This window comes from Tachypleus tridentatus, chromosome 12 (genome assembly GCF_004210375.1).
Source record: "Tachypleus tridentatus isolate NWPU-2018 chromosome 12, ASM421037v1, whole genome shotgun sequence".
In the NCBI taxonomy this organism is placed as follows: Eukaryota; Metazoa; Arthropoda; class Merostomata; order Xiphosura; family Limulidae; genus Tachypleus; species Tachypleus tridentatus.
Window position 1 is genome coordinate 60,739,468 of NC_134836.1, and position 14,859 is coordinate 60,754,326.

A 14,859-nucleotide genomic window follows, 5' to 3' on the forward strand; every position below is an offset into this window, starting at 1 on the left:
TATTAACACTTATACTAATAAAGCAGAGAACAACGTTTCAACCTTCTTATGGCTGGCATTACCAGGTGGTTAAGGCTCTCAACTCCTAATCTGAGGGATGCAGGTTTGAATCCCTCTCACACTAAACATTCTCACCCTTGCAGTTATAGGGTTGTCATAATGAGACAGTCAATCCCACTATTTGTTGGTAAAAGTGTAGCCCAAGAGTTGGCAGTGGGTGGCAATGACTAGCTGCCTTCTCTCTAGTCTTACACTGCAAAATTAGATTGCCTTCATATAGCTTTAAGCAAAACTCAAAAACAAATGAACAATCAAACTTCTTAGGTCATCTGTAGGTATCAATGGTACCACAGTTAAACTTACTGGCATGATTTGATGAGCTACAGCAGGTAAAATCTGACCATCTGTGATTATTTCAATTTTAACCAAATTAGGAATTTACTGAAAGGCTATTTTATGAGGATGCTGTTATCAACATATTTTAAATTTCTAACTAAAAGTGGAATCATGACCTTTTCCAAGTTTTCTTATAGAATAGTGTTTTAAGACATGATGAGAAGAGAATCATATTGATTAATTTGTCTCATTCATCTTGAAACTGACATAATTTTTTCATACTGATCTTATGAATACATGTGCAAGTGGTTTGAAATGTGTGAAAAGTTACAATCCAGGGAAACTTTATACTAAGTTATTTGTGAGAATACTTGAACAAGAATATGCAATGCAAATGTAATTTACTAATTTATCAAGTATAACTCAGAGATTATTTTTTTCAATTCAATTTTTGTTGGTTTTTTCCATCACTTTTTTTATTTTGAATCTTCATATTAAAACTTTTTTTTTACAACTCCATGAAACTAATGATTTGAATACTTTTTAATTATTATGATGAAAGTTCATCTTCACCCTGTAGCAAGTTATTCAGGTGTTAATTGTATTATTTCAAACTTGTATAATTGAGCTCAAGATATTTAGGATTTTGTTGTACTCTATACTTTTCTACTTAAAATAACAGTGCATTTTATAAAGACTTGTGTGTTTTTTATGTTTTACTAGGAATGATGAAGTTTCTGTCTTTCAAAGCTGCTTTATCAGAGCCAGAGACATTGTCCCTGATGCTACAGTTTCATTTAAGTACTGCATCCTGGCTCTGTCAATTAGGATTATATGAAAACCCAACAGAGATAGAACCATTGAAATTTCCACTTCCATCCTCTGTTCCAAAAGCTTTGAAATCGATTCCAGAATTTCTCATTGATAATCTGACGGATTGTACAATGTTCATAAAAAGATTCAGTCCAACAAGCTTTGAGGTGAAGCTAAACATTTATCTTCAAGTGAATTATGTATTATACATATAAATTAAATTTATATTTAAAACATGTTAAACTTGTTTATTTACGTTATATTGCACCAAAGGACATAATGTAGCAAATGAAAATGTTACTTTTTAAGCATTATAATGGTTTCTGTCAATTGTGGACATTCACCCTGTAGCAAGGGACGAATAAGTTTTCTAAGAAACTTCAAATGAAACTGTAAATCAAGTAACCTATACTTTAAAAAATAAAAACATGTTGCTCCAAGTATCGTTTTGTAAGTATTTGAGAAACGACCGAAGTGTTTAAGAACTCTTTCTCTGTGATAAAGACACAGTTAAAAAATGCGAAGAATTACTTCATATGAACAGGAAGAAATAACTTGTATAATTCTGTTAATTTCATTTAACTGTGTTGAAGTAAAATGAAAAGAAATAGTTACAGTAATTTTTTAACACAGCATTGTTCTGACAAAATAATCTTAACTTATTTTGTTTTGTAAAAAATTCATTGTTTGGTTATGTGCTTTTTCCTATTACTATTTAGTGAATTACAAATACTTCCTTTATAGGTGTTTCATACTCTTTCAGGTATGTTGTATTGGGAAAAATTCAAAATTTCGAACTTTGTATTTTCTGATGCCAAATTAATATTTGTTTATTTCTTATTCTGTTTATGTAGTTAGATAATAAAACTAGGATTAAAACTTTTTTCTTAAATTACTTGTCAAATTCTTGTTGTGTTGATCAAATGTTTTGAGTGCAAAAGATCAAAGAAGTTATCAAATAAGTACTTGAGCTATCTGACAAAAACTTTCTTCATGGTTAGTTAAGAAGAAATGTTCTTTATTGTGTTACTTCTGTGTTTTTTATGATGAAAAATAAAGTAAAAATAGCAAAATTTGTTATAGTTTTCCAATTGTAAAGTGGAAAAAATGTTTGTTTTCTTTCTCCTTTAATTAGTAATGTGAACATTGAAAATGTCAGATTTAAAGTTCAGAAAAAGAGAAAGGATTTTAAATGCTTATGTTATTTAATTAATAATTTGTGTTCAATTATTAATTATTTCCTGCCAACATTTCACAAGCTTCTGAATGCCACTTCTATAAAATTCTTGGGATTTGAAGGAAAAGTATGTAGAGAGGGTAATTTTGATGTCTTTAAAAGTTCCATGTTCTTTTCCATCAAGATAGTTCTGCAAACTTCAGAATATATGATAATCAGATGTGACAAGGTCTGGAGAATAAGGAGGACGTGGAAGTTTTTCCCAGTCTAGCTCTTCAATCTGTGCATTATCCTGGTGTAACACAACATGCTGTATGGGTCCGTGCATTATCCTGGTGTAACACAACATGCTGTATGGGTCCGTGCATTATCCTGGTGTAACACAACATGCTGTATGGGTCCATGCATTATCCTGGTGTAACACAACATGCTGTATGGGTCCGTGCATTATCCTGGTGTAACACAACATGCTGTATGGGTCCGTGCATTATCCTGCTGTAACACAACATGCTGTATGGGACCGTGCATTATCCTGGTGTAACACAACATGCTGTATGGGACCGTGCATTATCCTGGTGTAACACAACATGCTGTATGGGACCGTGCATTATCCTGCTGTAACACAACATGCTGTATGGGTTTGTGCATTATCCTGGTGTAACACCTTTATGATTGATCAAAGCAAGTCCCTTTTCTTTTTGTGCAACATTGAAGCACTCTAACTGTTAACAATAACTCTGTAATTGTTCCATTAAGTGGCAGCAATTCAAAGTGGATCACACCAACGATATCCCACCAAATGCTTAACAAGACTCTCTTAGGGTGGAGGTCCATTTTGGGCTGTGCTTTAGCCAGTTTTCCTGCACTGAATGCAGTGCTTAATATTTTTATATTATACCCATTTTTCATTTTCTGTCACTAACTTGTCCAAAAAAAGTGTTATGCTCATGAGAGTGCAGAGAAGTGCAAATGTCCACTCTTCCTCTAAGGTTTGCTTCTGTCAAGTCATGGGGAACCCATTTTCCAAGTTTTGACACCTTTCCTAGCTGTAGCAAATGATGGTGAACTGTTGAATAGATTGAATTGAGCTTCTGTGCTAGTTCTTCAACTGTTACAGCACAATATTCATCAAATGCAGCCAGCAGCAAGTCATCATTAAATTCCACAGGACGATCTTAACATGATACATCACTTAAGCTGTAGTCACCTAATCTAAACTTCTGAAACCACCTTTTGATATTTTCTTTCATACATCCATTTTCATAAGGGTTTTTTTGATTAATGATCTGAAAAGGTGGAGTTGGGTTAGTTTCTTTTATTTCTCTGAACATTTTTATACATGTCCTACAACATATTTTAGTCATTTAAGACTTCTACAAAGACAGAAATGATGATGCACTTTCTGTATTAAATTTTTGGACATTACTTATGGGATGACCTGATACATATATGTATGTAAGTCTGAAAATAGAACATTAGTCAATGAATGAAGTTAAGTTATTTTTGCTCAAGTTACCTATTGTTCTGAGTCATTCTTCTGTGGTATCACTTGCACATTTTTGTGGGATAGTGAAACTGTATGATGGACATTGAGGTCAGGTGAAACATTTAGAATGTATAATCTCTTAATGTTATTTTATAATCTACAACAGTGACATAAGTGTATTGTATCTATTAACTAAAGGATAAAATTGTAGAATTGTGTAGATAATGCTGTTTTCTTAGTCTGAGATAGATTTACAGGACTTGTAGGGACCTCTCAACAGGCTCATCCAGTAAAGACAGTCTTCTGTTTTGCACACTAGTCACTTATTTTTTTTTAATATTTTGAATGAAGATTGCTTTTTCTTTGTTCACATTGTATTTAGTCACTTTTTCAAACTCATCCAAAGTTAGAGAATTCAGTTTAACACCCCATTTTGTGGTTCTTCCAAAGCTGTTGAGGGAATACAGTTTACCAAAACAAAAGGGTAGTAATTAATGCAGCATCGATGGCTAAAACGTATCAGTCATACTTTAATTTTCTCATTTTATTTTTTTTATTTTTTGGGGTGGAAGAAACTGTAGATAGTTTGAGTGCAAGGAATAACTACTAATTTATGAAATCTATATTACATATATTTTTTTTTCTTACATTTTAATAGCTTTATATCCTGTTTCCCTCCCTTTCTATCTCTATCAGTTTCTCTTTTATTCATTATGTAACAGTATTAGTTAAAGAAGATACTTTATTTATAAGTTTGAAACATATGATGGACTGTAGTTTGAATATTTATAATGAAATAATTTTAATATGGCCCCTTTTAAGCAATTAAAATACATGTGGAGGAATAGTGATAAATGGTGTTTGTGTTTGTAATATGTTCTACTCAACAAATTATTAAATTTGAATTATTTTATGCAGATAATAACTTGTTTCACAGTAAGAGTTCCTTATCTGAATTAAATGATTTTTGTATGCAGGAAGTTGGTCCTATGTTAGGTCACTTGCTTAACTTAGTTCTGGTGTTTATGGGTTCACCACAAAGGATTAGTAACCCACATTTACGAGCAAAACTTGCAGAAATTTTAGAAGCACTAATGCCCCCTACAGACCAAAGAGGGTTTTTAATGAAGTAAGTAGCTGCTCTTTGTTATGGTGTTTTACCAGTGACTTAAATAATAAACAAACTTCTTAAAAGAAAAGCTTTAAAATGTCTCATTACATTGAAAATGCAGAAAACATGGTTTTTATTGTTAATTTCTTTCCTCAATTTCACTATCTCATTAATAGTAGAATGACCCATAGAATTATATAATGTAGCTATGAGTTATATGTAAGGTGTTTTTGAAGTACTTACAGGTGAAGTTGTGTAATTACTGCATACATGTTTTTATTGCAAAAGTTAACTCCACCATTTTTTACATGTTCTAATTCTTTGAAAACATCTGTACTCAAGTCGTACATTCCTTAAACTCGTAAGCCTTTAACCATACATAAACCATTCTTATTATTCAGACAGAATTTTGCTAAACTTGGTTGTTGAATCTTTGAAATAATTAAGGAAATAACTGGTTGTTTAATGGAATCATCAGTGTTCCTTCATAGTTGTACTTCTGTATTTAGAACCATCTGTAAATTTTTCTCTTTAAATGTTTGTTGTTTTTATTTTTAGTTGCAGTCAAAGAGAAAAACTATTTAATGAATTTCCAAATGTTGTTCACCTGGTTCCAACTTTGCTCCACGTGTTCATCAGTATTGAGATGACTGGACAAAACGTTGCCTTTGAAGAGAAATTCCAGTATCGTAGACCCATGTACATTGTGCTGTACTATCTGTGGCAAACAGAAGTGCACAAGGAAAAGATTAAGGTATGAACTTTAAATTTTTATTCACAACAAATTGATGTGTTTAATATCCTCTGGGTGTTTCTTTTGTAGAATTAACAGAGGATATTATAACACCATATACATGTTGTCCAAGCTATAAACATGTAAATTCTATGATGACAAATCTAATGGAAACAATAGTGTTTACAGATAATAACAGAGAAGAAAAACAAAAGTGTGAGAATTACAAATAAAATGGGTTTAATTTAACAGTGAACTGTGAACTTTGAACTGTAGGAAGGTATTCTCTTTTTAACAAGGTTCAGTTAAAGATTTAGCTTTAGTTAAAATGGTAAAATTATGAGTAAGTGGACCTAGTACCCCATATTTGTGTTATCGGAATGTTGCTCAGGGCTTCTGGGCATATTACCTGATTTAATTGACAAATTCATATCCTGAAGAGTTTATACTTTAAGGTGGTATTTTTGTTGTCAGTGTAGAAGATGTGGCATGTTCAATACGTATATATAATTATGAGCCATGGATGGTAGCAGGTTGGAGAATGGTGACGTTTAATAATTCTGTTGATGTGGGACAGCATGGTGAAGCTACATTTGTAAAGGAATTTTGGACAAGAATGTGTGGATTATTAATATATTATGTACAGTAAAGTGTTGAATATTTAGGTACCAAAGATATTTTAGGATTTTTGTGATTAATTCTAAGAACTTACAAGTGAAGAATGTATGTAACATGTCAGCCATGCTATATATGTTGTATTCAGTGTGGTGACTTCCTCAAATTCCCCCTTGGTGTGGATTCCTGCTCATGGTGAGGGGACCTCCCAGGGAAGGTTCTGTTCTTTCAGTTTACTTCCTCTGGGATCTAAACATCCACCCCCGTGCTTGGCGACCCATGAAGGGGAGGAGAGGATCCTGGTGGTTGAGGGGTCAAACCCTAACACACCACTTTGGCCTTGAATTCCTGTAGACGGGCAGCCTTTGGGTGGCCTCCCTTGGGTCAATCGGCTGGTCCACTTGGGCTAGAATCAACCAAGTGCCAGTGTTGGAAGTTCTCAACAGGTATTGTGGACATTGTCTGATGCTGGTGTTTGGGTATAGTGCTCACAAAACCCTGACGTTGCTGCAATGTTCTTGTATGACATTGTAGTGCATCCCATCATAGGGCTCCATGGTGGGTGGGGTCAGTGGGTACCGAAATTTTCCTTTTTTCCTATGGATCCTCCAATAAAAAATTTAAATAAAATAGTGAAATAACAGTCAATAGGTAAACGACCACGTCTTGAAGACTCTGAGCAGCAATCTTCAACATCTGTAACACCTGTACCTCATTTTCTTATATTACATTCTCTTTCAGAAAAACCTTTAGGGCAAATGTCCCCTTTTTTTATTCAAAAGGGACTAGAGGGACTTGCTGGCTCTCCAAAGTCAGTAAAGAAACTTCGATCTGGTGACATATTGGTTGAAACATCCACATCCCAACACAGTGAACTCCTCTTGAATTCAAAGGCAATTGGGGATATACCTATTGAGGTTACACCCCATGCTACCTTGAATTCTTCACGAGGAGTTATTGTTGAAAGGGATTTGAAGAACGTTCCCGAGTCGGAGATTCTCGCTGGTTTCTTCACCCAAGGAGAACTACCCGTTAGTTGTCCTGGCGGTTGTTATTACACTTTTGCTGCATGTCATTTAACTCTTTTATTACTTTACCTTTTAGTACTGACCAATGACACATAACCCAGAACCAGGACTGGAAAGACCAACTTCAGGTGACTGACGGTGGTTCTTGTACTTACCTGTTAGTCTTCCTGGTGGGTTATGATCATTATCATTCTGCTACAGGAAGTCCTTTAAAACTTTGTAGACTGGATGTCAACATTGGATTTATACCATTTTATGTTCTTAATTGCTGTTTTGTTTTACATTCTTTTCCATTTATGAATTTTACTACATTTACTTTACTTTTACCTTTTTACTGGACATTTGTCTAATTATTATTACAATTTTGCTACATGTCTTTTAAAACTTTTATTACTTTACCTTTTGATAATGGCTGTTATGACACAACCCGGAACCAGGACTTGAAAGACCAACTTCAGGTGACTGACGGTGGTTCTTGTACTTATCTGTTAGTCTTCCTGGCGGGTTATGATCGTTATCATTCTGCTACAGGAAGTCCTTTACAACTTCTCTTACTCTGCTTTCTCTCTTACCATTGTACACTATGTGTCAACATTGGTTTTATGCTTTTCTGTTTTTCAATGATGTTTTGTTTTACCTTCATTCCCTTTTATGTATTTTACTACATTTAATTTATTTTTACCTTTTTACTGGACGTTTAGCGCAGATAGCCTATAGCCTAGCTGCTTTGTGCCATAAAACACTAAATCAATCAATCCTCAAATTATTTGTATGGTAATTATTACTTTTCAAGATATGCACTATTAGATAAATATGAAACCTGAGTGTATGGTAATTATTACTTTTCAAGATATGCACTATTAGATAAATATGAAACCTGATTGTATGGTAATTATTACTTTTCAAGATATGCACTATTAGATAAATATGAAACCTGATTGTATGGTAATTATTACTTTTCAAGATATGCACTATTAGATAAATATGAAACCTGATTGTATGGGTAATTACTGCTTTTCAAGATATGCACTATTAGATAAATATGAAACCTGATTGTATGGTAATTATTGCTTTTCAAGATATGCACTATTAGATAAATATGAAACCTGATTGTATGGTAATTATTACTTTTCAAGATATGCACTATTAGATAAATATGAAACCTGAGTGTATGGTAATTATTACTTTTCAAGATATGCACTATTAGATGAATATGAAACCTGAGTGTATGGTAATTATTACTTTTCAAGATATGCACTATTAGATAAATATGAAACCTGACTGTATGGTAATTGTTACTTTTCAAGATATGCACTATTAGATAAATATGAAACCTGACTGTATGGTAATTGTTACTTTTCAAGATATGCACTATTAGATAAATATGAAACCTGATTGTATGGTAATTGTTACTTTTCAAGATATGCACTATTAGATAAATATGAAACCTGATTGTATGGTAGTTGTTACTTTTCAAGATATGCACTATTAGATAAATATTAAACCTGAGTGTATGGTAATTGTTACTTTTCAAGATATGCACTATTAGATAAATATTAAACCTGAGTGTATGGTAATTATTGCTTTTCAAGATATGCACTATTAGATAAATATGAAACCTGAGTGTATGGTAATTACTGCTTTTCAAGATATGCACTATTAGATAAATATGAAACCTGAGTGTATGGTAATTATTACTTTTCAAGATATGCACTATTAGATAAATATGAAACCTGAGTGTATGGTAATTATTACTTTTCAAGATATGCACTATTAGATAAATATGAAACCTGAGTGTATGGTAATTATTACTTTTCAAGATATGCACTATTAGATAAATATGAAACCTGAGTGTATGGTAATTATTACTTTTCAATATATGCACTATTAGATAAATATGAAACCTGATTGTGTGGTAATTATTACTTTTCAATATATGCACTATTAGATAAATATGAAACCTGATTGTGTGGTAATTATTACTTTTCAATATCTGCACTATTAGATAAATATGAAACCTGATTGTGTGGTAATTATTACTTTTCAATATCTGCACTATTAGATAAATATGAAACCTGATTGTGTGGTAATTATTACTTTTCAAGATATGCACTATTAGATAAATATGAAACCTGATTGTGTGGTAATTATTACTTTTCAAGATATGCACTATTAGATAAATATTAAACCTGAGTGTGTGGTAATTATTACTTTTCAAGATATGCACTATTAGATAAATATTAAACCTGAGTGTATGGTAATTATTGCTTTTCAAGATATGCACTATTAGATAAATATGAAACCTGAGCCTTTTACATCTTTTTCATGTGTGCAGAGTCTCAATATTATTTCATAATACCTCTCATCAGAAACCATCAATTGGATAAATAGATGTGACATTGTTATACTCAACAAAACAATGTGAAAACAGTATGTCGTTTTAAGTTTACGTCCAAAGTTATTTTAATTTTTACTTTTCAGTGACAAGAAGAAACCAATTTTTAAGATTTCTAAAACAAAATCTTTCTCACCAAAACCCTATTCCTATATTACAACCTTTTATGATCTACAAATTCATTATAATTCACTTCTACTATGTGCTTGATAGAATTTATGCTGTTCCAAAACATATTGTAAACATGTTTTTCTTTATTACTGTTGTTTGCTCGTTTTTGATTAAAGTCTTAAAGTATGTTAAAACTTGTTTAATTATGATCACTAACTTCCTTGTATTTTAATTAATGCAGTCCAGTTGTATATGGATACACACTGTGCATCACAGAAACACTTCAAATTGTATTTTTTAATTACATTCAGGGTTGCAGTTAGGATGATTTGAGGATATTAAAATCCAGTATCCCATATTTTCATGTGATTCCACATACTGTCCCTTCTCTTCAGCCAGGCACAAAAAGTTTATTTTTTTGTTTATAATTTTCATTAATTTGAAGATTCATAAATTCCTTTGGAAAGTGAAAAATCACTTTATACAATTAGTTATTAGGCAAATGTGTTAAAGGTGAACAATACCTAAAACATAAAGGTGGAGAGAAATGTAACTAGGCTTATCTTCACTTTTCTGAAACATAAAGGTAGAGAGAAATGTAACTAGGCTTATCTTCACTTTTCTGAAACATAAAGGTAGAGAGAAATGTAACTAGGCTTATCTTCACTTTTCTGAAACATAAAGGTGGAGAGAAATGTAACTAGGCTTATCTTCACTTTTCTGAAACATAAAGGTAGAGAGAAATGTAACTAGGCTTATCTTCACTTTTCTGAAACATAAAGGTAGAGAGAAATGTAACTAGGCTTATCTTCACTTTTCTGAAACATAAAGGTGGAGAGAAATGTAACTAGGCTTATCTTCACTTTTCTGAAACATAAAGGTGGAGAGAAATGTAACTAGGCTTATCTTCACTTTTCTGAAACATAAAGGTAGAGAGAAATGTAACTAGGCTTATCTTCACTTTTCTGAAACATAAAGGTAGAGAGAAATGTAACTAGGCTTATCTTCACTTTTCTGAAACATAAAGGTAGAGAGAAATGTAACTAGGCTTATCTTCACTTTTCTGAAACATAAAGGTGGAGAGAAATGTAACTAGGCTTATCTTCACTTTTCTGAAACATAAAGGTGGAGAGAAATGTAACTAGGCTTATCTTCACTTTTCTGAAACATAAAGGTGGAGAGAAATGTAACTAGGCTTATCTTCACTTTTCTGAAACATAAAGGTAGAGAGAAATGTAACTAGGCTTATCTTCACTTTTCTGAAACATAAAGGTATCTTCACTTTTCTGAAACATAAAGGTGGAGAGAAATGTAACTAGGCTTATCTTCACTTTTCTGAAACATAAAGGTAGAGAGAAATGTAACTAGGCTTATCTTCACTTTTCTGAAACATAAAGGTGGAGAGAAATGTAACTAGGCTTATCTTCACTTTTCTGAAACATAAAGGTGGAGAGAAATGTAACTAGGCTTATCTTCACTTTTCTGAAACATAAAGGTGGAGAGAAATGTAACTAGGCTTATCTTCACTTTTCTGAAACATAAAGGTAGAGAGAAATGTAACTAGGCTTATCTTCACTTTTCTGAAACATAAAGGTGGAGAGAAATGTAACTAGGCTTATCTTCACTTTTCTGAAACATAAAGGTGGAGAGAAATGTAACTAGGCTTATCTTCACTTTTCTGAAACATAAAGGTGGAGAGAAATGTAACTAGGCTTATCTTCACTTTTCTGAAACATAAAGGTAGAGAGAAATGTAACTAGGCTTATCTTCACTTTTCTGAAACATAAAGGTGGAGAGAAATGTAACTAGGCTTATCTTCACTTTTCTGAAACATAAAGGTGGAGAGAAATGTAACTAGGCTTATCTTCACTTTTCTGAAACATAAAGGTGGAGAGAAATGTAACTAGGCTTATCTTCACTTTTCTGAAACATAAAGGTGGAGAGAAATGTAACTAGGCTTATCTTCACTTTTCTGAAACATAAAGGTAGAGAGAAATGTAACTAGGCTTATCTTCACTTTTCTGAAACATAAAGGTGGAGAGAAATGTAACTAGGCTTATCTTCACTTTTCTGAAACATAAAGGTAGAGAGAAATGTAACTAGGCTTATCTTCACTTTTCTGCTTGATCTATCTTTAACTGCAAGTAATTGACACAGTTTAGTCACAGTAATGTTAAAAACACATTTATAGATATTTTATATCTCCAGTAAAATGCTGACAATGTTTTTCCACACCATGTAAACCTTTACTTGGTATGCTATCTGCTATGGACAATTTTGTGCCACACTAAGTACAAGAATTAATGTGGCATTGGCTGTTTGTCCAGTTTCACATGCACATCTTTTTCCTGTGAGCGTTTCTTGAAAAGTGTTTAATGCAAAGGTTGTTTCCTTGGTGACTTTCCAGGATAAGAACAAGTCATTTGTGAAGTAAACTGCACTGCAACATTGACAAAGAAACCGTTCACCATAAGCATGAGTGCTTGCTAGACATGCACAACGAGCTCTGAGTAACCTCGCTAACAGCTACCCACCATAGCCAAGTTTGCAGTTAATATTGTGGTTTTCTTGCATTAGAAAAACATTAACATATCTGTTATAGTATTATTGCATGAGAAGCTAATTGTTTTGGTGGTGTTATGGTAGCAATATAGAGGTTTTTATAGCTGAAATCAACAGAAAGCATAGGGGTAATGTCTTAATTATTTTTCTTTGTGTTAAATGTCTTTTCATTTATTATGATTGAATTGGATGTTTATTGTTCATGTGCTGTGCTGTTAATAAAATGTGCATATGAAGAATAGACTATTGTTACCACCTTAGCTTGTTTTATACCATTGCTGCTACCTTTCCAAGTACACTAGAACATTTATATTCCATTCTGACTGCGATCAAAAACCCTCTCTAACAATAATGTAAAGTGAGCCACACAAAGCTGGATTCCATATTACATTTCTAAATTTAAAACCCTCCCCATTTTGTTTTGTATATGCAGGACACAGGAGTACATGAGTTGTACCTTTTTACTTTATTATTAATAACAAAGTTTCTCAGTACTCCACTTCAGAGATTCAACTGCTAAACATTTCACATTTATTTTCTGTGTTTGTTTTACTGTCAGTGACAGAAATCTGCTGAAAATAAGGCAATAAATTGCATTTTTTGTTATTAGACTGTTTATGTGATGTCAGAAAATACTTCAAGAGCAGCAAAGCACATGCGCAGAAATAAGCTGACTTGACCCATGCTCCAATAGCATGGTGTAAAATTTATCAGTCTATGTGCCTGACAGTGTCTGCAGTGAGAATTCCTCAGGGTAATAAGTTTACACTTTGAATCTGAGAGGATGTTTATTACAGTATAGGGTTCAGCACCAATCTATTAAACATTGCAAGTGTTTAAATATTGGTTGTCATTCTGGGATGTTTGGAGTTTTAGGGCACACAACACAGGCATAAAAAAATAACTGGTTGCTGTACTGACTACTGTTGTAGAAAAAAAGACTAAAGACAGTGCCTTTAATCTGTAATTTCAAATTTGCCCGTAATGGCACAGTGCCCATTGTTTTAAGGTGCTCTTTAATCAAGGTTCTACTATCCCTCTAAAAGGGGTTAACACTTTATTTTTATTATTTTCCCACCTTAAAAATCAGACACGAAGCATTTTTTGTTATGTTTTTATATTTATAATTTCTTATCAAGTCATGTTCATTATCTTCAGTTATATATATATATATATATATATATATATATATCAGTTTACATATTTATTAGTTTTAAAATATTTAACATGGTTTTAAATAACACACAACACTGAAATTTCTCTTTCAACATATATATATATAGTGTTATTAAATTTTCATAAGTTAGTTGCTATGTTTTTTATTGTATGTGATCTGAAATTTTGTTTTCACTAAGTTTCCATATTATTACATCTGAAAATAAAACTTGAGTACAATATTATTCTGCAGTTTGATAAACTATCTTATTAATCAATATTAACTTGTTTTAAGTTACACATTACACCCGTATCATATTTCATTCAATTTTTTGTATTCTTTTGTTTCTCTAACAGCAATTAGCAGTAGAAGCTGAAGAGAAAGTTGAAGATGCAGAAGTACCTCTCTTCCTTCGTTTCATAAACCTTCTCATTAATGATGCTATCTTTCTCTTAGACGAAGCTCTTTTAGTGAGTGAAACTATTTGAATACTCTCAAAATATATTTTCACCACAACAGTGTCTTTTGAATTTTTAGGTTTCAATGTCTTTCACATAACAATAGAAGCTTTGTTAAAAATGTGTTTCACATAACAATAGAAGCTTTGTTAAAAATGTGTTTCACATAACAATAGAAGCTTTGTTAAAAATGTGTTTCACATAACAATAGAAGCTTTGTTAAAAATGTGTTTCACATAACAATAGAAGCTTTGTTAACAATGTGTTTCACATAACAATAGAAGCTTTGTTAACAATTTCACATAACAATAGAAGCTTTGTTAACAGTCACATAACAATAGAAGCTTTGTTAAAAATGTATTTCACATAACAATAGAAGATTTGTTAACAATGTATTTCACATAACAATAGAAGCTTTGTTAACAGTGTATTTCACATAACAATAGAAGCTTTGTTAACAGTGTATTTCACATAACAATAGAAGCTTTGTTAACAGTGTATTTCACATAACAATAGAAGCTTTGTTAACAGTGTATTTCACATAACAATAGAAGCTTTGTTAACAGTGTATTTCACATAACAATAGAAGCTTTGTTAAAAATCTGTTTTTTCCTTTTCATATGTTTTCTTTAAAACTTGTAGATTGAATAATCTTCAGGTTGCAGTTCTGTTAGTTTTCCAAATAATTTTGACAAAATATTTTGAACTGTTTGAAAGGCTTTTACTGTATATTTTCATTAAGTCAGAATTATCTAAAGTTCAGTTCAAAAAAGTTTTTTTAACTGAACAAAATGTTGTATATGTATTAACAAATGCTTTGAAATAAGTGGAACTTTTGGTGTGGGTAATAACACTTTATCCAAAATAAAGCAGATAAC

The 14,859-nt window shown here is 32.1% G+C and overlaps 1 pseudogene across 1 annotated transcript in view; it reads left to right on the top strand.

Moving 5' to 3' along the window:
• Positions 1-14,859, top strand: part of LOC143233389 (ubiquitin conjugation factor E4 A-like) — a 56,127-nt pseudogene that overhangs the window by 33,179 nt on the left and 8,089 nt on the right. Inside the window, exons 11-14 of the transcript XR_013018117.1 lie at positions 1,060-1,316; positions 4,790-4,941; positions 5,482-5,677; positions 13,880-13,993. The product of XR_013018117.1 is annotated as a ubiquitin conjugation factor E4 A-like (transcript). The remainder of the gene's footprint in view (positions 1-1,059; positions 1,317-4,789; positions 4,942-5,481; positions 5,678-13,879; positions 13,994-14,859) is intronic.